This window comes from Macrotis lagotis, chromosome 3 (assembly GCF_037893015.1).
Source record: "Macrotis lagotis isolate mMagLag1 chromosome 3, bilby.v1.9.chrom.fasta, whole genome shotgun sequence".
In the NCBI taxonomy this organism is placed as follows: domain Eukaryota; kingdom Metazoa; phylum Chordata; class Mammalia; order Peramelemorphia; family Peramelidae; genus Macrotis; species Macrotis lagotis.
The window spans coordinates 60,537,121-60,553,652 of NC_133660.1; the positions used below are offsets into that span (position 1 = coordinate 60,537,121).

At 37.3% G+C, this 16,532-nt stretch overlaps 2 protein-coding genes across 5 annotated transcripts in view; one reads left to right on the top strand and one right to left on the bottom strand.

Annotated features, from left to right (window-relative positions):
* GSTCD (glutathione S-transferase C-terminal domain containing) overlaps positions 1-11,749 on the bottom strand; it is a 221,174-nt gene extending 209,425 nt beyond the window's left edge. For 2 of the 4 annotated variants that reach the window (XR_012476903.1, XM_074228760.1), the window contains exon 1: positions 11,657-11,745. The gene's annotated coding sequence lies outside the window, so the exon portion shown is untranslated. Of the gene's footprint in view, positions 1-11,648 lie in introns of all 4 variants that reach the window. The other 2 variants (XM_074228759.1, XM_074228758.1) reach the window with 2 other exon arrangements.
* Positions 11,750-11,818: 69 nt separating this feature from the next.
* Positions 11,819-16,532, top strand: part of INTS12 (integrator complex subunit 12) — a 41,441-nt gene continuing 36,727 nt past the window's right edge. The window contains exon 1 of the mRNA XM_074228761.1: positions 11,819-11,925. The gene's annotated coding sequence lies outside the window, so the exon portion shown is untranslated. The remainder of the gene's footprint in view (positions 11,926-16,532) is intronic.

Consider the following 16,532-nt stretch of genomic DNA (forward strand, 5'->3'; position numbering starts at 1 on the left):
CCACCATCTGGATGCTAAGGTAATATTTTATGAAAATCTTTCATTCTTTTCTCTGTTGCTGGGGTAGATTTTCACAAGTAGAATGTAACTCTGAAGACTAATCGATGAGTCAACAGAGAGGGATGATGAAGAGGAGGGAATGTTAGGCAATATAATTTTGCTTGACTGTCAGTTCAGGGCAGCTCCTTGATCTTCACTACCTTTGTGAGATTTGGAGTGTACCCTTTTCTTGAGAAAAGCCAAAATAAATTTTTTTTTTTTTTTTTTTTTTTTTGCTCAGAGGAGTCTCTATATTTTTAAAATATTTTTAAATAACCTGCTTTAGGTCATCATTCTAGGGTGGAGAGGAATAGTCAGAGGGGAGCAGAGGCCTTACCTGGGTGAGCAGACCCAGTAATAAAATGGACAATGACCAGACCCCTCCCAAGACCACACCACTGTGAAAGCACCAAAAACCTACAGGTCCCCAGGCTATAGAAGCTCAGGTCCCATCATTTCCCCTCCCAAGGGAAGCAAAACTCAAGTTAAACAAAGTCAAGAAATCATCTGGAAAGTGATTAAACAATAACAACAAAGAACCTGACCACAAAAAACAAGTGACTGGATGTTCAAGACACAAATTTAGAAGAAGGTATCAAGCAAAGTCTCAAAGAAAAAAAAAATTAAAATTGGACATATGCCTAATAAGAATTCCTTGAAGAGTTAAAGATTTAAAAAGAACAAATTTTTTTTTTTAATTCAAAGAGTTGTAAAGAAAAATTGGGGAAAGAAATGAGAGCAATGCAAGAAAATTATGAAAAAAAACTTACAACTGGTTAAAAGAGGCACAAAAAAAACTGAACAAAGTCCTTAAAAATTAGAAATGATCACACAAATATCAAGAAACAATAAAACAGTCAGAAAATTGAAAAAAAAGCAAAAGCGTTGGTTGCCTTACTTGGTTGCATTTATATTTCTAGTTTATTATGTGCCTGGCACATAATAAATGTTTTATCTATCTATCCATTCATCAATCCATCCAATCTGTGGTAGATAAAAGTTATTATGATTTCTTGACTTCTTTCACTCCAGAACATTGGATCAGCATGCTGAACAATAGGATAAAATCAGAGTAAAGAAAATAATTTTTCCAAGATGCATCCTGGAAGTCCTGCTAAGGGGATTTTTAGTTAGCATCTTCCAAAAGGAAACCATGGAAAAAGACAAAATAGTGGAAAGCTCCCTAAGAACATATCAACTATATTAAAGGATTAAATCTTCAACAAGGAAACTCAATACTCTTTTGACAGTAATGACATTCCTCAGAAATGTATCCTTATATTATTCTTGCTAGGATCTTATACAATTCTGAGATAAGAATTTATTTTTATTATAGCATTTGTGAAGGAGTTAGGTACTGTGAATATGGTACCGTCAGTCTTCAGATGAGGAATCTCAAGTATAAAGAGGCTTAAAGCCCAGGCATCCAGAGTTTCCATTTCCCATCTGAGCCATCCACTAAGCCACACTGCACTAATGATTAGGGGCTGCTGATGAGTAAGCATGGCACCCCACCAAATGGAAAGCCTTCAAACTTTTCACAGCTGTTATTTGGGGTAGCTATAGCTCATTTTTTAAAAGACATAAAATCAATAATCACCATAAAGTAGCATCAATGTCAATTAATAGTCATTCTTGTTCACAATCTTTTGATATGGTAGTCAGATGTTATGACTTCATAATCTACACATAGTCAGGGCCCTGAAACTGAGGATTGCTGCATTCAACCACTTTACAAAAATACTCTGTGATCTAGTTTATAAATTATAAATTAATTCCCAGGGGAATTTTTAAATTGTAATTTAAATTGCAATTTAAAAATTCCCCTGGGAATTAATTTGTAAATCACAGAGCTACCACTAGATGGTGCCCTTTAAAAGCATTCCCTGGGAACCTGCTACTCTAATTGGGAAAAGGCAAGAAGAATCCCAATTATGATACAAACACACCCCACAAACATATAACATATGTTTGTGATAAATATGGTACTTAATGATGGGAACACATTTAATTTTGGTGAAAAAAAAATTCTCACTGGCATTATAATTTCTGATACTTTCTTCATTCATGATTCATCTTTAATTGCAAACTAATCTCCATACTGAAGCTTTTTAAGTGGACTAATTCTCTCTAAACCCTGTCCTCTTGCTACCACTTTCACCATTGCCTCTAAAACCCACAGTCCAGTAGAACTTGCCCTTTCCATTCAAGCCTTCCTCAATATCTAAGACTCCCTGGATCTTTCCTGATCTCCTTCCCCAAGGTCTATTTCTTCACTGATTCTTCCTTCTCCTGCCCTCCAATTGCAGTGTCCTTCACAGCTGTCTCTCTAACTCTCCACATTCTCTGGTGATGTTGCCTGTTCCCAAATTTAGCTCCAATTCTCAGATCTTCTTGTTCAATATTTTTACGCTACTGCCCTACCAACTTCTCAAAATTCACCAGTTGAAAATTACGGGCCTTGCCTTCCCTGTACCCACAGTCCTCTTTTTCTCAATTTCTGTTTCTAGCAGTCAAGCTTAGACCCAAAGTCCCTTTTGACTCTTGCCCCTCAGGATACTCCCAGGAGTATTTGTTGGGTCCTTTATTCTGGCCTTCACAATCTCTCTTGCATTTATCAAGGCTTCTTTTCCCCATATAGTCTCCAACACTAATTCAGGTCCTTATAACACCATCTCCTGCTACCTGTGACTGCACTGCCCTAAGAGTCTCATTTGATCCTCACAGCCCTGGCAGGGGCCTGCTATTATTACCCTTATTTTACAGGTCCAGAAAGTGAGGCAAATAGAGTTTAAGTGATTTGGCCAAGGTCATGCAGCTGGTGTCTGAGGTCACATTTGAACTCAAATCTTCCTGACTCATCAATGAGTCACCCAGGCTTAAAACTGAGTGAATGGAAGGATAATGGTCTTCAAAAGTTACGTAACTGAAAAGGGATGTCGAAAAACAACTAATTTGGTTTGGAACTCTACAGAGTTGAGAAGTCTACAGGATCCAGTTTGAAAAGTGTGACTGGCAGTAGGGAGAGAAAGACTAGATAGAAAGATCTGGGGGTTATTAACATAAAGTACTTAGACTCATGGGAACTGAGAACACCAAGTGAGAGAATACAAAGCAAAGGTTCTTTAACCCTGGATCTAGGAACACATTATTTTGCTTAGTATAATTAATTTCTTTATAATCCTATCTATGTACTTAATTCATTTAAAAACACTATTCTGAGGAGAGGTTCATAGGCTTTATCAGACTGTCAATAGAATACATCATGTGAAAAAGGTTAAGAATCCTTGATTCAAAGAAAGAAAAGGGATGACTGAAATTGAGCCTTCAAAAAGATAGAAAGAACTGAGAGAGAACAGTCATAGAGTAGCTAGCCACTGAGTCAGAATTCAGAAAGATCTTGGCAGGTTAGAAAAATGAGCCAAAATTAATACTGTGAAACATAGACACAAGCTCTAAAAAATTGTCTTTGCAAGCACAATTCAGAGGAGTTATGGCTAACTAGTAAATCTGGGGATTTTACTAGACTATAAATTCATTAATTCAGGAGTGCAACATGGCAGTCAAAACTCAAAACAATTTTAGGCTGCACTGAAAGATTTTTTATACAGACCTATAAAGATAATAATGGTATTGCTCTCCTCTGCTATGACCTGACCACATTTAGGGTATTTTTGACCAGGTCTGGTTTAATAAGAACATTGACAATTTGGAGAATGTCCTGAAAGACAAGAAGAATGGGGAAGGACCCTGATTTCATGCTGTATGAGAATCAACTGAAAGAACTTTGGGTTGTAAATGATTTGGGGAAAGGGAGGTCATGTAAAGGATATATTTTAAGGGCTACCATGCAAAAAGAGGGTGAGTTTGCTCTGCTTAGATCCTAAGGAAAGAATGGGGGGAAGGGGAATGCAGAAATTGCCAAGAAAATTTAGGTTTAAGGAAAATTTCCTAATAGAGTTGTTTAAATATAGAATCAGTTTCCTTAGGAGGTTAGTGGTTCCACCTCACTGAAGGTCTTCCAGCAAAATTTGATTTTGGATAAGATGATTCTATTTTAGGTATGTATAAGAATGTACAAGTTTATTCAAAGTCCTTCCAACTCTCATATTTTTATTCAATATTTTGCAAGCACATTCCTGATAAAAGTCTTAATTCAAAAGCCAGAATCAGTGGCAATTATGACTGTCAGAGCTCAGAAGAAAAAACAAATAATTTCTAATATATTTTATTTACAAACACCAGATGTAGTGTTAAATAAAAATTGTGTATACAATTTAAGCAGTTAGTAGAAGTTCAAGAGATAATGGTGTTGAGATGACTGGATATGGGGAAAAGTAGTCAAGAAGTCAGAAGCCACTGTCCACAAAGTTGTTACAGAGATTGACGTAGACACTGCTAAATTGATTCATCTTTCTTGACAGAAGTCTATAGGACATAAATTTTCTTATATTTTTTCTTAAAGTTTATCTAGTCACATTCATACATAAAAATAAACTTGATTTTATTTACCAGATGTATTCTGAAAAACAGTTGTTTCAATATTATTATAAATCAATTCTTTTATAAGTCAGGGCATCTTGCCAGTTATTGAAAAAAAATTCTAGCCATTGTGGACAGTGGACTTGCAGACAGTGTCAGAATTTATTACACAACTATTATGTGTTGGGGCATTTTAAAAAAAGGCAACTTCCAGACAGTCCCTGCTCTCCAGGGATCAGAACTCATAGGGCCAGGAGTCAATATTCTAATCTATTAGCAATGATGGGACCCTAGGCAAATTATTTAACACCTCACTTCAGTTTCTCCATTGATAAAATAGAGAATTACTCTAACCAAAGAGGCTGAATGGGAGAAAAAAAGCTTTATATTTAACTTCTCAACTAAGGGTTTGGTGTTCAAGATCTATCAACAATTAATATCTGAGTATGTGTATAGAAAAGAACTTTCTTTACACACACACACACACACACACACACACACAAGCACACATGCATGCATGCCATTCCCAAAGAGGTAAGTGGTTAAAGAATATGAACAGTTCTCATTTGTAAACTATTAAAAATCATGTAACAGAATAATCCATACCACTAATATAATAAGGAAAATATAAATCAAAACCCTGAGGTCTCATTACACATCCTGCAAATTGGAAGCAATGACAAAGTTGAGAATAGTGATAATGTAGAGGTATTGAGGAAAAATGACTCACTAGTGTCTTGTTGTATAGTAGTTGTTAATCAATACAACTACTTTAGTAAGTATTTTGGAATTATATAAATAAAGTAACTAAAATGTCCAGTTTATGTTATAGAAATTTCATTACAATATGATCAAAGGTCACTGATAAAAAGTTCCCATGTACACCAAACTATAGTATAAGAAATAAAAAATAAGATTTTATAAAAATCCATGGACTTACAAGAACTGATAAAGAGTGAAGTCAATATATATATATATATATATATATATATACACACATACATATATGTATACATATATATGTATATATGTATATAAATATATACATACATATATACAATAATTAAAACAGTATAAATAGAAAGAACTACCACAAAACAATCTAGAGCACTATATGTTTTCTGATTTTTTTCAATGTGCTAATCAGTTTTACTGATTTTTACACTCATTTTTATCTTTTATTCTTAAACAAAATTCTGTCATATGGGATAGCTGGGGGTGGGGCAGAGAAAATACTAGGGGGAGGGGAAATATAGTTAATATAAAAACTGAAACTAAAAATAAATTTTTTAAATGGCTCCAATTTTAGGGATGTTATGAGAACCAAATGGAAAAGCATGTAAAAAATACCATATAATTGTTAGCCACTTTGTCACATAAGTATTTACCAAGTGTATTTGTGACAAATATTTAGGGAAGTTTCTAATTTTGTAATTCTAGTTTCAATACGGTACCAAAAGACAGAAGTTACATATGGATTCTACTTATGGAAAATAAGTAGAAAGTGTTAAAAATGAATCCTAGGAATTTTGCTGTTCTCAGTGACCTTCCAGTCAAATTTACTTTATTTAGTAGTATTTCCTCTATTGGTTTTGCTTGAGATAAACATTTGCCAGGCTTTTGGATTAGAAAAATCTTTGAGCTAAATATAACTGTAAGAAAGACAGAAATGCTCATTCAGAGCATCAACTCCAAGGATGTATAAAAAAACCTTGGTTCAAGTCTATGAACACATCCAAAATCAGTTCCTAGAGAACTCAAAGGGACATTCTACTGAAATCTTTTTGTTTGCATAATCTATTTTATTTAATGTCATTGCTGATAGACAATTCAGTACTAATTTATTTCAGACATACTCATGTGCAAAGCAAAACAAGGTTTTGAAGGGGGCTGGTCTGCATCAAGACAGGAGCAAGTTACTCATTGCTCAATTGCCCAGGCAACTTCTGAAGACTATGTATACATATTAGAGATTTGCCAGATCTGGAAGTTTCTTCAACAGGATCTCGCTTCCCTGATGAAATCACAGATCTTGATAAAAAATAAAAGTATGTCAGGCACTATACCAAAGGCTAGGGAATACAGAGACAAGAGAAGGACATTCCTGTCTATTGAATAACTTATATTCACTTTTACCTCTGCCAGAAAAATGTAGCCCAATAGATGCTTAAAAGGAAAAATCATATAAGCCAATTAAGTTAATTACTTTGCAGAAGAAAGCATTTAACTTGGGGGAGGGAGAGAGTTCTAAACACTTTATTACAAATACTCATTTGACTCTCACAACAAATCTGGGAAAAAGGTACTGTTATTATCTCCATTGTACAGTTAAGGAAACTAAGGCAAACATTGGGTAAGTGACTTGCCCAGCCAGGGTCACATAGTACACCTCTGAGACTGAGACAAGATTTGAGCTCAGGCCTGATTAATAGGCCCATTGCTCTATCCATTTGCCACTGAGTTGCCTCTACACAAAAGTAGGGGGGAAAAAGGTTTTCTTCTGGGCTGTCCTACATTAACTCACGTGTACATAATACTTTAAATTTTACCAAGTATTCATCATAGTCTTAGGGTGAAGTGCCTTGTTTAGCTTTATTTTGATTTTTTTAGGTTTTTGCAAGGAAAATGGGGTTAAGTGGCTTGCCGAAGGCCACACAGCTAGGTAATTATTAAGTGTCTGAGACTGGATTTGAACCCAGGTACTCCTGACTCCAGGGCCGGTGCTCTATCCACTATGCCACCTAGCCACCACCTTGTTTAGTTTTAACAGACTTTCCAAAGTCCAGCACTCTTCCTACTCTCTCTCTCATATATACACTTACCAAGCTGTCTTTGGGATTTTGGAAAGGCATTAGTCACATCCAATTCTAATTGAGAGCATAAAAATCACATTCCAAAGTAAGATTTAAAGGATTATGAAATCTTATAACTCTCCTTCTTAATGCTGGAATCCTTGGTATAATTAGCCTGAGTACTCTGTATTTCCCCAAAAAAAGTATTAACTATTTAGTTGCAGAATCATGCTTTCGTATTATGTTACAAATGTTTTCTTCACTACTCTACATTTGTACTTTGATACCCTGAATGGAATGGAAAAAAGAAAAATCACTGGGCTGTTTCATGAAAAACCATGCTGACTGTCCAGTAGAAGAAAAAAGCCTGGATCTGGATTCAGGCCCTCACTCTCTGGGAAAAGTTTCTAAACTTCTATGGGCCTGTTTTCTCATCCACAAAACCAGTGTTGGGTCAGGTTAATCTTTAAGATGCAAAAACAACAGTGCTAGTATCAGGAAGTTGAAGTTTATAGAGAGCAAATTCAGAAACTGAAGTTCAATTCCAAAGTTCAGGGCATGTGGACAAAAAACTAGATTAATATATAAACTGCTTCTTTGGATAAGATGTTGGATTGATGGAGGTGGCTAGGTGGCACAGTGGGTAGAGCACCGGCCCTGGAGTCAGGAATCCCTGAGTTCAAATCCAGCCTCAGACACTTAATAATTGTGTGGCCCTGGGCAAACCACTTAAACCCATTGCCTTGCAAAAAAAAAAAAAAAAAAAGTTGAATTGAAATGTAAAAATAAGTCTTCTTGTAAACTTGGCCCTAAAGAGAGAATCAGATGGAATCTGATCCTCTCAGGGGTTCCTAAGCACCTAATTAACACCCATCTGCAGGTGGATAGTGACACTACCTCAGCTTGAATGTAATGACCGAAGCCACCATTCCAGCAATGGACTGCTTGGACTATACAAAGGGGCTGAGTTTCACCTAAAAATAATTAAATATTATAGTTAAACTCTCCTACTACTTACAAATTATAACAGGAACCTTAGACATCCATGACACTTTCCATTTGAATCTGCTAGTTTTTATGTTACAATAAAATGCTGCCCTTTAAAAGGTTATTAGAAAGCTCATTATTGATTATTTCAAGCCCCAAAGGACATAAAAGTTTAACTGGAACACTGAAAAAGTATTTTCTAATGTAATTGAAAAAGGAGCAAGATAATAGAAGCAGAAGCAGCCAAAAATAACAATGTGTTAAAGAACTGTTTAATTGAATTTCTTATTCATATTGACCTCTTCAACTAATATTTTAAAACATAACTAAAATAGGAAAATATCTTTCCAGTTAAAGGCAATCTCTCAGACAGACAGCATTGTAACTTCCCCACAAAAGAATTAAAAAAAAAAAAGTAAAGCCCAAGCCAAAGGTTTCAATTTCAAATTTATTTACAAGGCAAATTACAAATAGCTGATTTCTGTCATTGCAGAGTTTCACAATGGCTTGAAAAAATTAAGCTATTCATTTAAATGACAAGGTTCACATTTGTAAAATTGTTATAAGGAACTGTCCATCAGCTTTTGCCTTTTTCGACAGGAATGCTAAGTCTTTACTTGCATTTCTTATTAAAATAATGACCAAGAATTTCAAATCCATTTAATTAAGCACAGTGAAATGGCAAAAGATGGAAAAACAAAATGTGGTGCTTTCAAAATTATCATTTGGCTGTAGTCAGGCATGACCCATTTGGGTTGCCTAAAATCTATAAAAAAAAAAAAAGGTAATTATCCTTGTCAGTATCTGATATCAAGTTAGAATTAGCATTAGCTGGCTTCCAAGGGAATCTATCTAGGGAGCCTGAGATTTTGTGAGTATGGAATTTTGCAAGAAACTCCATTGAGTCCTAGTAGGAGGAAGTGGGGGAGAGGAGGATATTTCATCAGGAGTTCATGAGTATAAAGAGCTCACCTTGAAAAAAGCCCACTCTACAATTGTAGGTTTATAAATGTTGTCTTCCACTAGAGCTTTGTGAAAGCACCACATTTTTTCATCTTTTGCCATTTCACTGTGCTTAATTAAAAGTTGACTTGACCCAACCAATAATCATACTGCAGGATTCTCTCTTTACTCCCTGAACTTACTTAAAAAAAAAAATTCTGACAGTTGTATTTCAATATAATTAGTTTCCTTTGTCATCCTATGTTATTTTACTTCATGCATTTAAAAACATTGTGAGAAGGAATTCAAAGGCTTTGACCACACTGCCAAAGGGGTTCATGACACAGACTCAAAAAAGGTTAGTTAAGATGTGCCATTATGGGACACCTTACTTCCTGATTACTCTTTTTCTTTCAAGTCCTAACTAAAATCCCAAATTCTACAAGTTTTTTGATCACTCTTAATGGCTTCCTTTTGCTGCTTATTTCCATTTTTTTTTTTGTTGTTGTTGTGCCTATATTTGTATACAGATGGTTTGTATGCGCTCTCCCCATTTAGACTGAGCTCCTTGAGGGCAGATAATCTGGTGGGGTGGAGGAAGGCATCTAGTCCAGTGCTTGACTTGTAATAGAGGTGAGGTGAATATAGGGCTGAGTCTGGAGTTGGGAAGATCAGAGTTCATATTCGGATTCAGACAGGTCCTGGATGTGCCACCCTGGGCAGGTCACTTTACTGCTGCCTCAGTTTCCCTATGAGTAAAATGGGAATAAATGCTTACTCCCAAGGTTGTTGTGAGAATCAAATGATCTCCTTGTAAAATCCCTAGGCAAACAGTAAGCAGTATATTAATGTTGTTAGCCATTACATTGTTTAATATCCCTGAAAAATGGGAATAAGCCTAGTGCCCACCTCCCAGGGATGCATCGATGCTCAAAGGAAAAAACTGTGAAACACTCAGCACTGTGCTGGGCTAATAAGTGCTTCATGTCTGTGGCTGGCTGACAAGCCCACCCTTTCTCTAGACAAGTTAGCATTCCAAGAGGAATATATACATATACATATACATATACATATACATATACATATACATATACATATACATATACATATACACATATACATATATTTATAAAATATGCATACACATAATACACACATGAAATATATGCATATCATACACACATATGTAACACACATGTAAAATATAACCTACGCATGTGTATGTGCATAAATACATTATATACACATAAATAAAATATATAATATACACATCTTATATAATACACATATAGAAAACATAATATACACACATATAATATAAATAATATAATATATAATGCACACATGTTACATGCACACACATACAATACATTCGTGCACATATAGTATACACATACATGTAATATGTAAGTATGTAGTATATACATATACTGTGTATACACACATATAATGTATATACACACATATATAAAATGTATGTATTATATACATATACAAAATGTATACTATGCGCACATGATATAAATAATATATATTATATATTACATATTACAATGTATAATATATACATATGTAATATATATACTACATGCACACACATATAATATACACATACATATAACAGCTATAATATACACATGTAAATATATAGCATATACAAACATATATAGTACATATACATATATAATATATATAATGTATACACATACACTGACATATATATGAAATATACACATATACTATATAATATTTATACATGCATATATTACATATATAATATACACACATGTAAAATATATATAATATACGTGTATATATAATATATAAAATGCACATACATATGTATAAAATATATACTATACACATGTGTATATTATAAAATATATAAAAATATGCCACACTCATATATATATATAACATACACATATAATATAAATAATATACACACATTTATAATATATATAATAAATACCCACATATATTATATATATATAGATTTTTATGTGTGTACGTACACACACACACACACACACACACACACACACACACACACAGGTATATGGGAGGACACAGAGCACGTGCACGGGCGGCCCACGCCACGGCCCCGGTGCTTCTGGGGACCTCCGGGCTCAGCACCCCCGACTACAGGGGGTGTGATCCCCACCAGCGGACCGGCTCCTTTCGGCCGTGCACGACGCGGCGCCAAGTCCGAGAGGCCCTCGGGGAGCCGGGGCTGGGGCCCCGCGGGGGGCCTGAGGGCCGCGGGCAGGCTGAGCACCCTCCCGCCTCTGCCCGGGCCCGGAGCCGAGCACCCCCACCTTCTCTAACCGCCTCAGCCCCCGAGGGGGGCGGGCCCTCCCGCGCCCCGCCCCCAGCCGTGCCGGCGGCCTCCGCAGCCCTCCCTACCGGCTCACCCAGCCCCAGTCCGGGGAGTCTCCCGGCGCAGCGGCGACTCGTAAAGGAGCGGAACGCTCGGCGGGGGGCACGCCGGACGACGCAACGTCACTTCCGGCAGTTGCATCGCCGAAAGGCGTCCCCACCCCCGGCGCTTCCGGAACCTTTGCTTTCCCGCTCCGGGGCTCGGCCGGCGGGTGGCCGGAGCCCGGCTCCGTGAGCGGACGTCGGGGCGGGACGGAAAGGAGGCGCAAGCGCGGGCCGTGGGGCGCGCGCGCGAGTGGGGCCGGTGAGTGGAAGCGGAGGGGGCCGCGGCCCGCGAGGGTCTCTGGTGCGCGCTTCTGGCGAGGGGGCGGAGACAGCAGCGCCGGGGCGGGGCGGGCGGGGCGGGCGGTACCGACCCCGGGATGCCCCGCCGAAGCCGAGCCGCGGCTGGGGCCGTGGGCGCCTGGAGGATCCCGGGGGGATCCGAGTTCGAATCCCGCCGCGGGCACGTGCGCCGATCGGTGCCCCCAAGTCTTTCGGCCTCAGTTTCCCCTTCTGTAAAACGAGAGGCGATTAAAGGACCACGCCCGTCCACGCGCCCACCTACACATCCGCACACACCCCAAGTTCACTTCTGCCTCACCTTCCTTCTCTGCACTGTTACAGCCGCACCTCGGCTGCCCAAGCCACTTGTCACTTCTGCCTCAGTTTCCACCTCTGTCAGATGGAGAGAACTGATTGTTATGGGGGTCAGATGAAAGGTCGGGCTTTTCCACCTAAAACCCATCGCATGTCAGTAACTGAGGATGAGGATGGGTAGAAGCAGCTGGGATGGGTGGCCCTGGGCCTGTAGAGTGGCCAAGGGGCACCAAGCCAGAAGCCCACATGGTAACATTATGTTCTTTTGCACTTTAATTTATCTTGGGAAATGCTTCCAGTTACATTTTATTCTGACTGGGAAGGCAGGCAGGAATCTTGTGTGTTTTCCTTGCACTTGACCCCTCTGCACGAGGAAAGTGTCTCAGGTCCCCACTTTGAGGAGATCACAGATCCAGTCCAAGCAAACAAACAGGCAAGACCTGGACTTTGAAGTTAGAGGGAAGAGGCAGTAGTGAAGGTAATCTCCCTGGGCTACCCACATCTTTTCTTTTAATTCAGACTTTAGTTTTCTCTTCTGTAAAATGGAGAACATAACACTATCAGGGCAATTTTCCTGTAGTAATTCTTTGAAAATGATGTCAAGGCTCTTTTCCTGGTCATGACTTTCAGGTATTCCAATCATTTTTAAATTATCCTTTCCTAAGTCTGTTTTCCATATCAGTTGTTTTTTCAATGAGATATTTCACATTTTCTTCTAATTTTTCATTTTTTTTGGTTTTGAAGTATGGATTCCTGATTTCTGGCAAATTCATCAATCTCCCTGAGTTCTATTCCTTGTCTGAAAGATTTGTTCTCCTCAGAGAGTTTTCTTATCTCTTTTTCCATCTGGCCAATTTTGCTTTTTAAAGCATTCTTCTCCTCAATAACTTTTTGAACTGTTTTATCCATTTGACCTAAGCTGCTTTTTAGCAGGCTATTTTCTTCAGCATTTTTTTGGATTTCCTTGACTAAGCTGCTGACTTCATTTTCATGTTTTTCCTGCATCTCTCTCATTTCTTTTCCCAGTTTTCCTTCTAACTCCCTCATTTGATTTTCAAAGTCTTTTTTGAGCTCTGTCATAGCCTGAGCCCAATTTCTGTTTTTCTTGGAGTCGTTAGATGCAGGAGTTTGTGCTTCCTCATCTTCAGACTGAGTATTTTGATCTTTCTTGGGCTCATTTGCAAAATACTTCTCATTGGTCTTCCTCTTTTTTCTCTGCTTGCTCATTTTCCCAGCCTAAGCCTGTTGTTGGGGTGCTTCCTGAGATTTTGGGACACTCCCACAAGGGTCTCAGTGTGTGAGGCTCTGTCCTCCCTCCTGGTCTGTGAATGACCATATGTGCCCCACTCTGCTACGGGCCTGAGGTGGGGGGGGGTCCCTGCTGTTCTATGGGGGGGCCTAGACTGCAATCAGGATCTGAATGTGGTCAGAGCCCCAGAGTTCTGTTCCAGGGGCAGAGGACAGAGCTCTGCAGTCTCTCCATCTGCTTCTTTCTCATAAAGTTGATATCTGGAAGTGGGACTCCCCTTTCTTCCCTATTTGTTTTCATTATTTCTATATAAATGGTCTAGATCTTTTATTTTTTTCAAATGAATTTTATTAATCTTTGATAATTTAATTGTTATGGAATTAAGACTATAAGGGCAGCGACGTGGCACAGTAGATAGAGCACCAGTCCTGGAGTCCTGAGTTCGAACTCAGGCAACTTAATAATTGCCCAGCTGTGTGACTTTGGACAAGTCACTTAACCCCATTGCCTTGCAAAAGAATAAAGGGATTAAGACTATAAATTAACTTCAGTAGTATTGTCATTTTAAATTACATTGGCAAGACCCAGCCATGGGCAGTGAATATTTCTCCAGTATTAAGTTCTTTATCTTTGTAAGGAGAAATTTGTAATTGAATCTGTAAAAGGTACGTATGTATATGTATACACACACATGCCCACTTGCTTGAGTTCCTGCACAAGGGCTTTGACAGATTGATTCACAGGTACTTTGAACATTTTGTAGTTGTTTGAAAGGGGCAGCTAGAAGCACAGTGGATAAAGCCCTGGTCATGAAGTCCAGAGTTCGGATACTAGCTGTGTGACCTTGACCAATTCACTTCACCCTGATTATCTAGCATCCAGGGCCATCTCCAGTCATCCTGATCCACATCTGGCCACTGGACTCAGATGGCTCTGGAGGAGAAAGTGAGGCTGATGGCTTAGCATAGCCCCCTCCCCATGACCCCCACTCAAATCCAATTCACTTGCTTGTCATGGCAGCACTTACCTGATGTTATGGTCTTTCTCGAGAATATCATTTGAAGTGGAATTTTCCTTTCTATTATTATCTCTTGGATTTTGTAATTATATAGCAATGTTATTGATTTTCAAGGATTTATTTTGTAGCCTACAGTTTTTCAGAAGCTATTATCTCATCCTTAAGATTTTTAAGTAGGTCATCATATCATTTGAAAATATGGATAGTTTCATCTCTTCATTATGTCTTAAATATCCTTTTCTTTTTGTTATTGCTAACATTTTCAAATAATGTCTTAAATAACATTGGGAGAGGGGGGCAACTAGGTGGTGCAGTGGATAGAGCACCAGCCCTGGAGTCAGGAGTTCCTGAGTTCAAATCCAGCCTCAGACCCTTAATAATTGCCTAGCTGTGTGGCCTTGGGCAAGCCACTTAACCCCATTGCCTCGCAAAAACCGTAAAAAAAAAAAATAGTGGGAGAGTGGACATCCTTGTTTCAATCCAGTATGGAAAAGGTTCTGATATATCCCTAATGCAAATGATACTGGCTTTTAATTTTATATAGGTACTTTCTATGTACTGTCTAGGATTTTTAGCATCAATGAATGCTCTGCTATATCTAAAGCTTTTTCGTCATATTTTGAGGTAATCATGTGGCTTTGTATGTTTTCAGTATGATCACTTACATTGATTGTTTCCCAATCTTGAACCATTTTTTCATGCCTGATACAAATGCAATGTGAATACAATGAATGACTTTTTGGATGAATGTAATTTTTTGGACAGGATTTTATTTAAATTTTTTAAAGTTAGTATTCATTAATAATATTGGTCTATAATTCTGTGTTTTCTCTTTTCCTTGTTCATATATATTAGGACTATATTTGTTACTTAATTCTGGTAAAATGCTTTCTTTCTCAATTTTTTGAAAATAATTTATGTAGTACTGCTACCAATTTGTCTTTAAACGTTTGATAGAATTCTTCTGTGAATCCCTCAGAATCAGAACTTTTTCCCTTGTTAGTTCCTTTATAACTAGTTCTACTTCTTTTCCTGGAACTGGGTTATTTAAAATCTTTATTTGATCTTCTGTCAGTTTATATTTTAAAGATATTCCTCTTTTTATGTTTTCACTTTTGTTAGCATATAACTAACTGCATAATATCTTCTGATAATTTTCAATCCATCTGATTTTGTTGAGCTTTCACTATGTTTATATATTATTTTGTTTTTAGTTTTATATATAGATATTGATTATATAGATTGATTTTTCTTAGGTTTTATCAATTTTGCTAGTTTTTTCAAAGAACCAGCACATTTAGTTTTATCATTTCTATTTTTGTGTTTCCAGATTATCTATTTCATTTTTAACATCTCTTTTGTGCTTTTTAAACTTTATTTGATGCCTTTCTAATTTTTAAGTGCATATTCAGTTCATTAATGTGTTCTTAAAATTTTTATTAATGGTATATTTCATAGACACATGATTTTTTTTCTCCTGATAGATGCTTAAGCTACTTCCCCAAAATTTTGGTATGTTCTTCCATAATTATTTTCTTTCACAGTATTATTATTTCTCTAAGTTGTTCTTTGATCCACATTGGCAGCTAAGTGAAAGATAGAGTGAATTGGAGAGTGACTTTAAGGCAGGGAGGCCAAGACTGGGGATAGCTTTTTCACATTTTTGCTCTTAGCTTAGTTTCTTTTGAGATAAGTCTAATTTTACTTTAGTATAACTTAAAAAAGCAATTTAAAGTATTCTATAGTGAAAATTAATTGGTATCATTTTTTCTTCTGAAACTTTAAAATAAATAAGCATCAGTACTAGATTTTTTCCTTTTGAACTTAGAGGAAAAAAATACATTTCCATACTTAACTTTTTTTTATGTCAAGATTCAGCTCAAAACAAGTTTTAATGACTTAATAAACCCCCAAAATGGAGTATTGTAATGAAATTGCTGACTAATCCTTTACCGTACCTGTGGAAGTGTGTTATGTTATTATAATATTAACCCAAAGCCTAGAG